Source organism: Balaenoptera musculus, chromosome 5, assembly GCF_009873245.2.
Source record: "Balaenoptera musculus isolate JJ_BM4_2016_0621 chromosome 5, mBalMus1.pri.v3, whole genome shotgun sequence".
Lineage (NCBI taxonomy): Eukaryota > Metazoa > Chordata > Mammalia > Artiodactyla > Balaenopteridae > Balaenoptera > Balaenoptera musculus.
Genome location: NC_045789.1, coordinates 90599692 through 90615644, shown reverse-complemented (window position 1 = coordinate 90615644; position 15953 = coordinate 90599692). Strand labels below are relative to the sequence as shown.

At 36.0% G+C, this 15953-nt stretch overlaps 1 long non-coding RNA gene across 7 annotated transcripts in view; it reads left to right on the top strand.

Moving 5' to 3' along the window:
• The window catches only part of LOC118895177, a 221101-nt gene that overhangs the window by 105903 nt on the left and 99245 nt on the right, over positions 1-15953 (top strand). Inside the window, exon 3 of one of the 7 annotated variants that reach the window (XR_005019899.1) lies at positions 10167-10270. The exons of the other annotated variants lie outside the window; for them this stretch is intronic. This is a non-coding gene — a long non-coding RNA (uncharacterized LOC118895177). The remainder of the gene's footprint in view (positions 1-10166; positions 10271-15953) is intronic. 7 annotated transcript variants of the gene reach the window in all.

The window sequence follows — 15953 nt, the reverse complement described above, 5'->3', positions numbered from 1 at the left end:
GAGATTGATCACCTCCCCTTAATATTTCAGAAAAGTAAGATTCAGATCATGACCAAAACAAATTTTACACTTATCCTAAGGTTTTCACGTTCTAAAATTTTTCATGTTCTACTGTGTTTCTGAGACCCTACTTTTTTCTGAATTATTTCAGTTTAGACAGTATCTCATTTCTGGACTTTATTATCCTTCAACTCTAACGCATGGACTGAGAAACAGAACTTTAACCATTTTCTATAATTTCTACTAAGAAGACTTACTCACCATGATTTTGTGTGTGAAGCAGGCTTTCTAGCATATAGGTTTGAGGGATTTACATTCAAGTCAAAGTGAAAATTATAACTTCAGCTGAGGCTTCTGATGTCCATCATATACTCTTTAGTCATGCTCATTTCTTCCATCTTTACCCTTCTCTGCTTGACTATCCCCCAACACAACGTTTTGGTTCAATTCTGGCCCAGGTACCAGAATTGTTCAATTCCAGTTACCTCTCTTTTTACCTTGGTTTCTCCCAGCGGATGCCTCACCTTCTTCCAGCAAGCAACCTCTTAAGGTATTTTCTCTGCACAGCTTCACTTCTACCCTAAGAGACAGTCCTGTGTTAGTTATTAAGATATTTTATTTAGGTTTTCTACAATAATACATTTTCCCCTTACATTTAGGTAATTATTTCATAGATCTTTAAAGTGCTTTCATATTATTCCTATGAGATAAGGAAGATAGGGTCAAAATACAAAGTTTGAATTTGACAAGGCTTAAAGTCCTCTCCATATATTTCTATTGAAATGGAGACTTCAAGTTGAAAGAGCATTCAGGGATCATCTAATTTTAGGAAGATAAGCTATGATGATCTGTACTTTACACATGAGATCCCCGGTGCCTAGAGAATTTCAGTGGTTTGCAGAAAGAAAGAATAAATGGTGAGGGTGGCCATAGAACTCATTGTCTTCTACTTTTGGGGCAGTACTCTTCTTATTTCTTCAGCAAATGTCTCAGTTCAGTGCAAAGTGTGGGATGAGACAGTAGGAAAGCAGCTGAGCATGCATATGGTGCCCAGATGTAGATCCTTGGGGGAGAGGATGTATTGGAGAAGGTTTAGAAATGATTCCAAGGAAGTAAATTGTTCATTTAAGTGTAGATGCAGCATAAGAAGTGTCTATGAAAATGATGATTTGTGGACATGCATTATTAATGTCTTTATTAGACTTCCTGCTTCTTTTGCTTTGCTGCCAGCACCTTTAGGTGGTTAAAGTTACAACAGAAAGATAGAAAGTTATGCTCTCCTGTTAAGATACCAGATCTTATGAAGACAGGCAGCTAAATGTTTCACCAAGAGATGCAGTCACCTCCATCAACATATATTTATACATTGAAGACTTTTTAAATTTCTGCAAAGGAAATAAAATAAAAATTTTTATTTCTGCACTTTTTAAATTTCTGTCAACAAATTTAGTTTATCAAAGGGAATTCCATTATCTCATTGACTTTAAACAATGAAGACCTTGAAACATTCAGTCAATACAAATCTCAGAAAAGAACAAAGGAAGCATCTGAAAGGAGGATTAGTAAATTACCTGCCTTCAAAATTCAAATAAAACTGCACAAAAGCAGTTCTCTATATTTGCTGGTAATTCAACAAAGAAAGCCAAATGAAGCCCATAGTTCCAGGTTATGTACAGATGTTCAGCAAGCTGAAGGTTGCACTGGATGGATGTTCAAATAAGGATCATTTTAATGAATACAATTATGAGATGGCTGATATGCAAAATGAATAATTTAAAAAATATGGTGGTTTATGTATGATCTATGCATAATTACAGTAACACACCATTTGGGATTATAAAAAATAACTGAACTGAAATTGTTGGTTGGAGTGCACAGAAGGAAAAAACAACCCCACGAAATTCTTTGAACACCTACTATGTTATAAATATTCTCAGATATGTTATTTATTTATTTATTTTTAAATTCTTAACCAACCAGAGAACACTGTAGCTGAGGTCATTATGACTCAGTGGTTAATCAGAGAACTTCTTTCACTGTTCACATTTTCCTATTCCATTTTTTAATTTTCCCTTTATTGGAACAAGATTTAACAATGGGAAAAGCTAGAGATGAAGAGGAGGTACAGGAGCAGGGACAGAAAGGAAAAGAAAGCCAATTATTTTCTTTCTCCCTTTTCTTACCCCTCTAGAGTGATGGAGACGGTTAGAACACTGATCTTCAGGGGATGCACCTTAAACCAATTTAAGTAAAACAAAAATAAATATCTGAAGCCCAGAGGCAAACATCAATTTATAAGACAAACATCTTTATAAGAATTGTGCTAGGTTTCTGTTGAGGTAAGGGATTATTGAGAGAAAACAGAAACAAAAAGTTTGTGAGAAGAGTATGGAGATGTATTTGAAGCATGAACTTTACCTTGGCATGGAAACCAAATAATGGGTAAACATGGCCAGTTAACCTTTCTCTGGCTCAGTCACTGTATTTTTTAAAAGGCAATAATAAAATATTTCTTTACCACCTCTCTTAGGATAAACAGGTTTCTTGGATACCTGATGATACATAAATCACATTTCCGTTTCTTTTGTTATCATTATCTCTAGGAGTAGAAAGAGTAATTAATTGCAGGGTTGTCATGATCTTATTAAATATGTTAAGGTATTATTAGGTTATAAACAATAGAATTAGGACTATTTATAATATGGCTTTGAAAGATTGAAAAAAAGGCATGGAGCTACAAATTTAGCAGACAAAGGTAGTCAGCAGCAGGTTAGAAGGGAAGGCAAATCCCAGATGACTGTTGGGTGGAGGATATTGATGAGTTGTAAGGCAGGTAAGCCAGCCTGATAGGCTAGGTAAGCATAATTAGCAACTTGAATGTAGGAGGATAAAACGGGTAGTGAGGTTAGCACTCTGGGTTCACAATAAGAGCATCATTTGGGGATGGCAAGTTGACTGGCTAAAGACAAAAGAGCCACCCAAGTACAAAGAACAGGTAAAGGGGTAGACAAGAAGCAAGAGCCATGTTTTAAAGCCATGTGACAGCACTGCTTATTTTCTCCAATCCTTACAAGGTAATAATGTTGCTTGCGTAGTGGGCACTCAGATTTTTGCCGGACTCAACAAAAGAGAATCATACTACATTTCTAAAAGAGAAAGGATGCATTAATGGTTGCTGTGGATTGGACTTACCCACTTTATAAAATAACTTGCACCTCAGAGAAAATGATCCCACTCAACACTTCTTCTCTGAATTGCTCTCAAAGGCTTAGTGCAGAGCAGGAAACTGTTTTTATCTCCAAGAATCGCTTTCACAAACTAAATATCTCTTGAATTTCCAGCCAGACCTTTGACTCTCATCATCTTTTATCTGTCTTATATTGCAATGGTCTCCGAATGGGTGACCTCACTAAATCTATTGTCCATATTGCCACCAGGGTTACCTTATAAGAAAGTGTATCTGATCATGTCATTTTCTTGTTGAGAAAGCTTCGCTGGTCCTTTTCTCCTGAGTTGCTCTTTGTTTGGCCTTAATCCTTCTCCAGGAACTTTTTCCCTTCCAGCTGCAAACCTGAGCCTTCAGTCATAAGAAATGCCTTACCAATGCCCCAAAATGCATGACTGTGTCTTTGAAGATGTATGTATTTTCTTTCCCTTTGTCATATGAACTCTTAATTGTATTTCAAATTTCGCATCTTCAAAGAAACCCTTTCTATGTATGCCAGTGTTTCCCCTTGGCACATCCAGGTGATTCTGAGACTTCCATAGGCTCTGGCACTCTTTCTTTTGGAGTCCCTACCCCACATTATATCAACCCTATAAACATGCATCCAAATCCTACATTCAAAATAGTATATTTTGCCAGTGAAAATTTTTATGAGGATACTTATAATGGGCCTCAAAATTTTGGGGCTACAAATATCTAATTTAATTTAAAGTCAGCTACAATTTCTCAGCAGTCTTTGCTCACACTCAGAAATTTTTGTGAACCAAGAAAATCTAACCTACAAGTTGATTTCAAGTGTAAAGGAATGTTTATGAATGCTGGATATCATCATGAATGAAGCTGACACAATATTATGTTTATAGACATCTGATTAAGCCACTGTGAATTTGACTTGGCAGTTTTGATTTCGTCTTTTAGACCATAAATTTGATTGTTTAATTCAAGACTCAACTATTTTCTTGGTCTCTGAAAAGTTCATGGGCCTGAGCCATTGTGCGTGTAGTGCCTAATGAGTAGAGCTTCGTAGGTCATGTTGCTAGTTATGGTATGGCATTCCCTGTGTATTCTGTTCCGTTGAATTCCTTAGTGCTTGATACTATACCAGCATTGATATCTGACACATAATAGTTGTTGAATATATTTACATATATGTTAATAGACATAGATGACATAGGTAGGCACAGACATTTACATAGATATATGACATATGACATAGAATGGCATATGGCTGAAGCCAGCCAGTCTAGTCTATTGCTGTCTATTGGAACTCAAGGGTTCTTGATTTCCAGTCCCAGCTCTAGAACTTATGAAGCCTATTTTTTGCTCCCTTAAGAATTCCTCATTTGCTTCTCGTGTTGTGTAGGTTATTTTCACTGTGCCAATTGAAATTGTTTTTGATCAGTCAGTTGGTGCTTTAGAATGAGGCAGTGAACTTTACAGATTTGAATGGATTATTTTCTTTTTACATATTATTCCTTCAAGAATTGCATGAGAAAGTATGCATTGGTGTGTTCTACTTGATGAATGATGTGTTTTTCCTGTCTCATTATCTTTATACATTGAAAACATTTCCAGGAAATTCTTTAAGTACCACATGAAACTGATACACAGCACATACATTCTCAGATTTATTTGCCTTACTGCAATGTGATTATTTATTACCATCCTGTAGCCTTTTAGAGACTAGTGAAGTGTCAAAGTTTTTCCATTAGCTGATTAGCTTACATTGCTATCTTATATGGAGTTACATGAAAATTTGTTAAATGTTCCCTGCTAATTATTAGTGAAGCCTAAATGACAGAGTTCATACTTTGACATCATGTTTGACAGTGAAAAGTAATTGCAAATCCTCTGACATAGAGACTAATTGAGGTACTATTTGCATTTTCCTATAATCTAAATATGATGTCTATAGTTTTTATGTGGTTAAGTTGTATATCTTTGTCTATTAACATGGAAAGGGTATTTACAATCTTAAATTTACAATCTTAAATTTACAATCTTAAATTTATCTTAACTGAGCCAGACTAAAAATTATTTGAGGCTGTATACTAACCCCATTTTTACCTGAATGAAGCAGGTAAAACTTTTTTTTTCTGGATTGTACCTTTTTTTTTTACAACATCTTTATTGGAGTATAATTGTTTTACAATGTTGTGTTAGTTTATGCTGTATAACAAAATGAATCAGCTATATGTATGGAATCTAAAAAAAAAGGGGGTTCTGATGAACACAGGGGCAGGACGGGAATAAAGACGCAGACATAGAGAATGAATTTGAGGACACAGGGAAGGGGAAGGGTAAACTGGGACGAAGTGAGAGAGTGGTGTGGACATATATACACTACCAAATGTAAAATAGATAGCTAGTGGGAAGCAGCCGCATAGCACAGGGAGATCAGGTAAAAATTTGAAGTGAGTAGAAAATTCAGTATAGCTCTTGGTATATTTTTAGAATAGGTTGTGGGCAGCTGGATTATAACTCCCATTAATAATACTTGGATTTGAACATCTAAATTCCTATAAAAGGTGATAAAATGATATTCAGACTTTCCCAGGGAATATTATTTAAGACTTAGCAAGCAAGGCTGTTCATTTCCCAGCAAGTTAGCCAATTATGGACAGGCTTTGGTGTGTTATTGACTGCTGCATTGCATTTATCAGAACACTTATATCCATTAAGCACAAAAAACAAAGATTAAATAACATTATGGTTCTGACACAAATGAACAAAAGGAATTTGAGATTAAAGTCAATGATCTGTACTTTTATGATTTGCTAGCGTAGGTAGCGTAAGTGAATAAAATAGCTTAAATTGAAGACAGAATTTCTTTTTTTGACTTAGTGTTTCTGCCATGAATTATGATTATTTTCAAGGGGAAATTTAAGTGCATAAGTGCCATACTTTTAAGGAAACTTTAGACAATTCTCTATAGGAAATATGACTGTAGGGGTGTAGACCACAAGATCCATGAGGGCAGGGAATAGGTCCTGCTTAAACGCTGCTCAATTCCCAGTACCTAGTCATAGTAGACACTCCGTAAGTATTGCTGGACTTATAAACTTATAAATTCTATAAACATATGCTTAGTCACAATGCAACTTTTTCCGCATATATTTCGGCATGTAATGCACAGTATTAAGTGTAGATGTGGAGGATGCAGCAGTGTATCTTATTTAAAAAATAGGATTTATTTCTGCTCTCATATAGTTTCCAATCTAGTTAGGGTAGGTAGTCAGAAATCAAACAAATAATAATCACAAACTGTGTAATTACTAATTGTAAGGAATGTGCTGTAGGAAACGAATTGGAACTTTGAATGATTATTACAAGAGGTCCTCATTTTCACTGAGGAATCAAAGAAGACTTCTCTGATGAAGTGCCATTTACACTCAGGCCTGAAGGATAACTAGGAGTTCACTCATTGCATGGTAGAGACTAGAACACTTCCAGCATAGGGAAAAGCCTGTGAAAATGTCCTGTGGTTGGAAAGAACATGGCATGTTCAAGGAATTGAAGGAAAGCAAGCCAGTGTGTCCGGAGAACTCTGAAGGGGAGGGTGGTATGAGTAGAGGATGGAGGGGCATGAAGAAGTCCAGGACGTGTGTGTCATACCCAAGTTTTGGGATTGATTCCAAGGTTTCTGAGCAAATATTGAATGGTTTTATGCACATGCAAAGGAATACTGTGGCCTACTGTGGATTTTATAAAGATCCTTCTGGCAGCTTTGTGGACAATGGAACAGAGGGAGGCTAGAGAAGAAAAGGGTATCACTTAGGAGGCAATCACTGCACTCTGAGAAAGAGATGATGGTGGTTTGGACCAAGAAGGTGAACTTAGAGTTGGAGATAGTAGGCAGACTTGAGTTTATAATTAGAAGGTAGAATCAATAAAACCTGCCCATGTTGGTACAGGATTGTTGAAAGAGAAGAAGGTACCAAGGACAACACCTAGATTTATGATGTGATCATTTGGGTGAATAGAAGTTAGTTTCAGTTGAAGAGAGGTACACGTCTGTGGGAGGCATGCAAAGTTTGAGGCGCTTGTGAGATTGCTTTCCAAGTCTACATGTTAGAAGAAATGTCTAGGCTAAAGATATATATTTGGAAACAGCAACATTTAGAGGCATTTAGAATCATATTATTGGTGCAGCCCCTTAGAGAGGCAGTAGCATGGAAAGATAAGGGATCTCAGGAGTGAGTCCTGACATTACCCAAGTTAGCATAGGAAGAGGAGCTAGACAATAAAAATTATTGCCAAAAAAAGTTTATATATTCATAGACTATATGGACTACAGGCACTCCAGTTCAATGACTCTTAACCTGGGGCTCAGGGTACCTAAGGAGTATGTCTGTGAATAAGCATCAGGGAGTTTTAACCATGTGAAAATTCTATGAGAGATTCTATAAATTTGTACACGGATACTTTTCTGAAACTAATATTAATCCATAAAAGCTCTCTAGGTTTCTGTTGACTGGATTCCTTGATTTCATTTATTTCCCAAATCTTACTTCTTTAAATTTTTCACCCTTCAATGAAAGGGAAGTTCTACATCTTATGTATTCTTGCCTATAAAGATAATTTACAAAACACGCTTGTGAATAAACACATATATTCTTATGCTCAGTGATGGATTGGTAAATTATTAGGGAGAGCACTCAAGCCCCAGGACTTCTGCTTTTAAGAAAATTACTCAGCCATACTACTCACGCAATTTTATAAGCACCGTTTTTAAAAAATCCCAGCACTGTGCTTTCATCATGGATTGCAGCATATCACATTCTAATGTATATATAATATAAATATAAATTATATATATATGATATATGTACATCTATATGATATATAGATATATCACCATTGCATTTTTCTTTGCAGAATTTTCTAAATACTGCTATATTTCACCAAGCTACAGTCAATATGTCAAATTGCACAACTCCCATGTGCCATGATAACGTGCTAGATTTACTTTAAATTGATGCCTACAAATGAGATAAAGCAGCTTTAACATTTGGTACAACAATGTTGAGTTCCTTAATATGGCTGTCATAATTCTATTAAAAGTTTTGAATGAATTAAGAGTTAAGTAAGTCAGTCCTTTCCAGGCACAAAATGACTCAAGGAAAAGGGGACTAAGAGTGTGGTGCCATGGACATTTGATTAGCTCTCTTAGGAGAGAGAAAAATCTGGAACAGAATTGAGAGTGTGGCTATTGGTGTATGAAGATGATTAGAGTCAAACAAACAAGTAAACAAAACAGACACTAGCAAGGTATTTCAGAAAATTGAATTATCAAAGCTGCAGACAGCCTGAATGCAGGCTTTGAACAGATTATTACTGTTCAAAATATAAAATTGCCTTTCAGTACACGCTTCCCTACTGGGCTAAGAGAGGGTTAAATGCAAATTCTTATTCATATATGGCCGAGGTAGATAATGAAACAGGAAGACTCTCCCAGACTTCAGAACTGCTTTGGACCAGCACTGCTGTGTTCTTCAGGGTTTTCTCCTTTCTGAAGGAGAGGGATCTTTGCATTTGTTGTCCATTTTTGGCAAATAAGCATCAGATAGATGGTGAACGACCTGTTTTTTGTTTGTTTATTTGTTTTCAGTTCACAGGACTGTGAATTAAGTGAAGCCACATTTATGCATTTTACAGACCAAGAATCCAGTGCTGTGACTGCATGAGACCTTAAGAGTGTATTCCATGAATAGAGGTTAAGTGAATATTTTTCGCCGGAAGGAAGCCTATATTCCTTGTATAAGTAGACTGAAATAGATTGTACTGTTACTCCTGACGATTTGTTCCTCCTTTCCCTGTAAGATGATTGTACATCCTCATCCTCAGCCATTGCCCTTTATTTGGGAAAGTGCACAGATTTCCCCACAGATGTTGGGAGTGGCCATATGGTGTGGGTTTTTAAAAAAAATTTTATTGGCATATAGTTGATTTAAAATGTTGTGTTAGTTTCAGATGTACAGCAAAGTGAATCAGTTATGCATATGAATATATCCACTCTTTCTTAGATTCTTTTCCCATATAGGCCATTACAGAGTACTGAGAAGAGTTCCCTGTGCTATACAGTAGGTTCTTATTAGTTACCTATTTTATATATAGTAGTGTGTATATGTCAACCCAATCTCCCAATTTATCACTCCCCATCCCTTACCCCCTGGTAACCATAAGTTTGTTTTCAATAAGCTATGTCATATGATGTTTGTCTTTCTCTGTCTGACTTACTTCACTCAGTATGACAATCTCTAGGTGCATCCATGTTGCTGCATTATTTCATCCCTTTTTATGGCTGAGTAATATTCCATTGCATATATGTACCATATCTTCTTTATCCATTCCTCTGTTGATGGACATTTAGGTTGTTTCCATGTCCTGGCTATTGTAAATAGTGCTGCAGTGAACACTGGGGTGCATGTATGTTTTTGAATTATGGTTTTCTCTGGATATATGCACAGGAGTGGGATTGCTGGCTCATATGGTAGCTCTATTTTTAGTTTCTTAAGGAACCTCCATACTGTTCTCCATAGTGGCGGTACCTATTTACATTCCCACCAACAGTGTAGGAGGGTTCCCTTTTCTCCACACCCTCTCCAGCATTTACTGTTTGTGCATTTTTTGATGATGGTCATTCTGACCATTGTGAAGTGATACCTCATTGCAGTTTTGATTTGCATTTCTCTAATAGTTAATGATGTTGAGCATCTTTTCATGTGCTTTTTAGCCATCTGTATGTCTGCTTTGGAGAAATGTCTGTTTAGATCTTCCACCCATTTTTGGATTGGATTGTTTGTTTTTTTGATATTGAGCTGCATGTGTGTTTGTCAAGCAACATGAGCCAGCTTGATTTAGGCCACTTGCCAGCAGAGGCTTTTAGAGGTATCTCATGTTTCCTCCAACTCTCTTGCTCTTTTCCCTTCACCACAAGGAATATATATCCTAGCAAGAGGCTGCTTGTTCACCTGGAGAATGGAATCAGAAGACACATGCCATAGAGACACAGTCGCTGACCCACAGCCACCAACATGTGAAGTGAGTGAGAGCTAAATTTTTCTGTAAGTTCTGGCATGTTACGTTGATCATTAAAGCTGACTAATAGAAATGGCTTCGTCTTTGGGTACCAGGACGCAGGATAAAATTTTTGAGCCTGAAAAACACTACTTGAATTTTAAATAATCAGGAAAGGAAAAATTTCCCTATGGGATAGATGTCTTTTTCCCTCTGTGGTATTCTAATCTTGCTCTGTTTTCATGTAAGAGGTTTTATTTATTTCATATTTCTTCCTTTCTGGACACATTTCCCCCCCAAGATTCTTACATAAGCTTATTTCCTCTGACATCATTTGCTTTTTTTCGGTATTATACGAAAGAAATATTTGTAGGATTTATACTTGGTTTTAAATCCATTTCTGCTACTTGCCAGCAGCATGACAACTGGGCCAGCAGAGGGTGACACTGAGCTCACTCTAAGGACAGTATCACAGCAAAAGGTGGTTGATCAATATGTATAATTACTATTTTTCTTTTTCTAGGGACGACTTTCTATGCTTAGTAATCCTGGTGTACCTTTAAGCATATCCCAAGCTCTCTACTTTTCAGCAATCATTCCCACTGTAAATATTATATAAGGAGCACTTCTAAACTGTTTCTTCCTGAACTAAGCTTTTAAAAGTAGTACCTCTTCACCTCTATTCTCAGTATCTGATCTACATTGTTTTCTTCAGTCCAGTTTCATTATAAGAAACAGTGTAGTGGTGGTTCCTAGCTGTTTGGTGATTTTGGCTCTTAAATTTAGTCCTTTTATTTCTTCCCAATGAAGGCTTTTGTTCTGGGGTAAATCTTAGTCTATTGAGTCCCTGTATATCCATGTTTCTTTCTCTTTTTTCTTCCCTGCTTTATTAGCTCTGGAGACTCTGTGATTCATACCTGTCAATACTCCCTGGAGGTTTTTGGTGAGATGCCCCGTGTTTCTGTACCAAGGTTTCTTTCCAGTGAGACAGTGTGAAGAAGCACTGTTGAGGGCAGGGGGAGCCATAAAGCCCTTAGTTTCTTAGCAAGATGACTGGTTTTAATTCTGAAACTATTAACTCTGCTTTTTTCCATTCCTTTTCTCAGTCTGTTTTTCTCTCTGTATAATGGATGAATCTCAGAATTTATAAGACTGAAAATAAAGTAATTTTTGGAATAATTCACTTAAAAATATAAAGTATGTGTATGAAGGCTTTACTTTGACTCAATTAATGATAGATTATCTACTTCAGGGATGTTTTTACACTTAATGGGCAAATCATATTTCCCTCTTTTGGCCTTTCTAAGAAGAACTTGAATTATATGTTCATTTAATTTATGTGAAGTCAGCTATTCTCATTCAGCAAGGATAGACACAAAGAAAGAGAGATGACACACAGACAAGACAGAGATGAAAAAAACCCCTTCATCAATAGAAGCAACACTAACATATTGCAACGCTTGAATGTTGCACTTGCTGAGAGATGATATGTCAACAACTTCCTAAAGGAATTTCAAGGGTACTTTTTAGCTTCATGAGATTTTTACCTGCTGTCTTAGCCCATTTGGGCTGCTATAACAAAATATCACAGAATGAGTAGCTTATAAAAACAGAAATTTGTTTCTCACAGTTCTGGAAGCTGGAAGTTTAAAATCAGGGTGGCCAGAATGGTTGGGTTAGGGCTCTCTGCTGGATTGCACACTTCCTGTAGCCTCACATGACAGAAGGAGCACTAATCCCATTCATGAGGGCCCCACCCTTAAGACCTAACTGGCCTCTTAAAGTCTCCACCTACAAATACCATCAACTTTGGTGGTTAGGATTTCAATATATGACGGGGACACAAACATTCAGACCACAGCACCTGTTCAGGATAGGCCCCAACTCTATATAGGATGTAGGTCCTCTGTACTTCATTTGGCATCAGTGGAACCTTGGGCACATATGTGTCCTCTATTTCTCCATTCAGGCTGCTCACTATGTGTTTTGCAAGAATAAGGTCATTTGTTGAATGTCTACAAGTTACCATGCACTTTACATATATACATACACCATTGCTTGCCTTGTAATGTAACTTATTTGTTCCATTTCCCCCTAATAAAATTGAAACTTAAAGATATTTAGTAACTTGTTCAATGTCACATGGAGCAAAATTCTTGCTCAAGTGGCATGTTTCGAATTCACATATCATCATTTTCAGGTCCAGCAGGATAAAGTGCAAGTTTTTTAGTGTGGCATGCAAGAATCTTCACAAATTCCCATTCCCTGCACCTCCACTTTCATTACCTCCTGTTGCTACATCCCTGACATTATCTACTGCTGAGAAATAATCATCTTCTTTTCCCATACCATGCTGTCCCTTTCTGTCTGCAGGGTATGCCTCATTCTGCATGGGTAACTGCCACAAGTCCTTTTGGGTTTAAGACACCAAAGATGCAATTAGAGTGATTAAGAAAACACTCAGTTCTGTCACTTTCTAGTTGTGTGCCTTTGGGCAAGTTATTTAATTTCCCCATATCTCAGCTTCCCTGTTTGTAAACAGTGATAAAAGCACACTACAGGATTGTTGAGAGGATTAAATGAGTTAAAATATGCAAGTATGTGGAACAGTGAGTGGTATAGGGTAAAGCATTATGCAAGTGTTTACTCTTACTAGCTTTGCCTCAGACATAACCTCCTCCAGGAAGCTTTCCTTGATTCCCTCTCTTCTCTCTACCAGACTAGGTTTGGTGCTTCTTTTATAATCGACTACAATATTAACTTGTTTTAGAATTATCTCTATAGATGTCTATCTCTAACATTATATATGAGTTTTTTGAGGTCAGGGAAAAACTTATTTTTGAGCAGTCAATATCTAGCATATTAACTGATACATAATAGGCATTCAAAGATGATTCATAAATGAATTAAATAACTATTATATTCTTCAAATAATTATTCATATTCTTCTTCTTCATCTGCTTATTATTATTATTAAAGCTAACCTTTATGGGCTACCTCCTCTGTGTTAGGCACTATTTTAACTACTTTGCATGCATTCTCTAATTTAACCTTCATACAAATCCCATGCAGGAAGGTATCGTGATTAACTCCATTTTACAGAAGAGAATACAGATTGATTAAATAATTTGCACAGGGTCAATCACTAGTATACATGAGGATAAGAATTTAAACCAAGTAATCTGATCCAAGAGTTCACATTGTTAGCTACTTTTAGTGGCTGTCTCCAAATGAGTTTAAAGAGAAAAGGGAGGGAAGGAGGGTAAAATGAAAGAAAGGGAGAAAAGAGAACTGAACATCCATAGTGTTGGCTGATACCACTTGAGTCCTTATGGAATTGCCTTCACTGAGTTATGGATTTATGTTATATTCTTGGCTTTTCACAGAAGTCACTATAAAAACTAGTCATGTGGAATCTACTTCTCCATTTGATGTGAAAAATTATTTGTGAGTTTTACCCATTATATCATTTAATTCTTCTGCATAATACTCCACATAGGAAAAAACACTTCCAAGTTTGTTTCTGGTAAAACCTTAATATCTCTTGAGGAACTAGACTGTTTCCTTCTGTCTGATGATTAAAGTTGTGTAACTAGCTTTGCTTTGGCTGCTGGAAAACTTAGAGCCAGACTTTATGCTTAGTCACAGAAATTGTACTGATCTTCTGATTGGAATGGTTGGCTTTTCTCCTTTGACCATCTTTCCATCCTAAACTTTATTCTTATATAATTGTATTATATTTATCTCTTCTGACAGCTGGCTATTATTATTATTTTTAGAAAGAGGTGGATATAGTGCAATTAAATGCAGTGAGGTAAATATCTGTATGAGATGATGACTTCCACTCTGTCACCTGTGGCTTGATGTCATGTAGAACAGTACATACAATATCCAATATACTCTTTGTAACCATCTTAATAATAATTTGATGATAGCAATCTTTTGAAGATAAGGATCAGAGAGTTCCATGACTTTGCCCCAAATCACAAAACTAATTAATAAGTTGCAGAGTCCAGGGAGAAATTGAGAATTTTCAACCCTATTTTGCTGCCATGGTGGCCATTACTCCTGGTCTCTTGAGGGCCATATCAAAATAGGTGACTATGCTTCCTACAACACATTAAAAAGTCACTGTTAGAACTGGCTTGCAAGGCAGAAATAGAGACAGATGTAGAGAACAAACATATGGACACCAAGGGGGGAAAGTGGGGAGGCGGGTGGTGGTGGTGGGATGAATTGGGAGATTGGGATTGACATATATACACTAATATGTATAAAATAGATAACTAATAAGAACCTGCTGTATAAAAAAAATAAATAAAATAAAATTCAAAAAACGAAATGGGGTGCTAGGATCGATGGGACAATATTATGACTTAGTATAGTGATATTTAAGCTCTTAAACAATTTAAATATATTAGTTAACTAATTTAACTCCTACTTTTGGCGTTTTAAAAATTATTTTTGTATTGAGATATGATTGGCATATAATATTGTGTAAGTTTGAAGTGTACACGGTTTTGGTTTGATACATTTATATATTGCAATATGATTCTACTTTTAGCTTTCAAAATTAAATTTATATTTCCTCCATCACAAAAGTTGTGAATGTCCTTTATAAAAAATATAGAAATCCAGTAAGGTAGAAAGAAGAGAGAAAAAAAATTACTCAAATCTTACCATTTAGGGTAAACGGGTGTTACGTTTAACATTTTAAGATTTTTTTCTATGTATAATTATTTTTTAAACTTTTCTTGGTTTTGATCATACTATTTTCTACTCTCATTTCCTCCTTAAATACCATAGATATTTCTCCATGTGATTATCAGCACTTTACAATAGAATTTCAAATAGCTGCAGACTAATTAGAAATGTAATTCATGATAATTCCCTTAACATTTCCTCTATTGTTGAGCTTGTCTTTAATATTACTCATAATGTTGCAGTAACTGTCTTGGTGCATGTAATTTTTTTGTAGTTAAGTTATTGTATTAGGTCAAATTAGCAAAGATCTGATTACTTTACCAAAAGTGAGGTGGTGTGATGTGGTAGACAAAGCATGGGCTTGGTGCTAGAGAGACTTGGACTGGAATTCTGTTTCTGCTTCTCTCTAGCTCTGTGGCTTGGACAAGTTACTTAACTCACAGATCCTTTGGGTTTACATTTATAAAATGGGGATACTCATATCTGCTTCACTGTGTTGTTTTAAATATTACATGAAATAATGTACATAAAGCTCTTAAATAGCTTGTAAGGTTTTGATGCTTGTTATTGAACCATTCTCCAGATGGTTGCTCCAAGTTACCTTCTTATAAGTAAAGTATGAAAAATTCCCATTTCATCACACTCTTCTTAGCATTTTCTTTTACAGTGATTCAATAGATAGAAGGAGTGTCTTGTTATTTTTCAAGTCCTGCTGCTTTGCTTCTCGGAGAGAATGAGTATGTTCTCATAGACTGGTTGCCATGTTGATTGGGGTCACTTACTGACTTAGGAGAATTTTTTCCTCCTCAGAAAAGAAGTTTTATGTATGAAAGTGTTATTATTCTTGGTTTACTTTTTCCTTTATCATGAATTTTAAAATGTCTATTCCTTAACATACTCCACAGTTTTTCTTCATGTCTTTCTATAAAGCCTTTTGATTACAGGATAATTTAAAGACCTGGTTCTTTTCCACATATGACACATTTTATGTCTATGCTTAGTG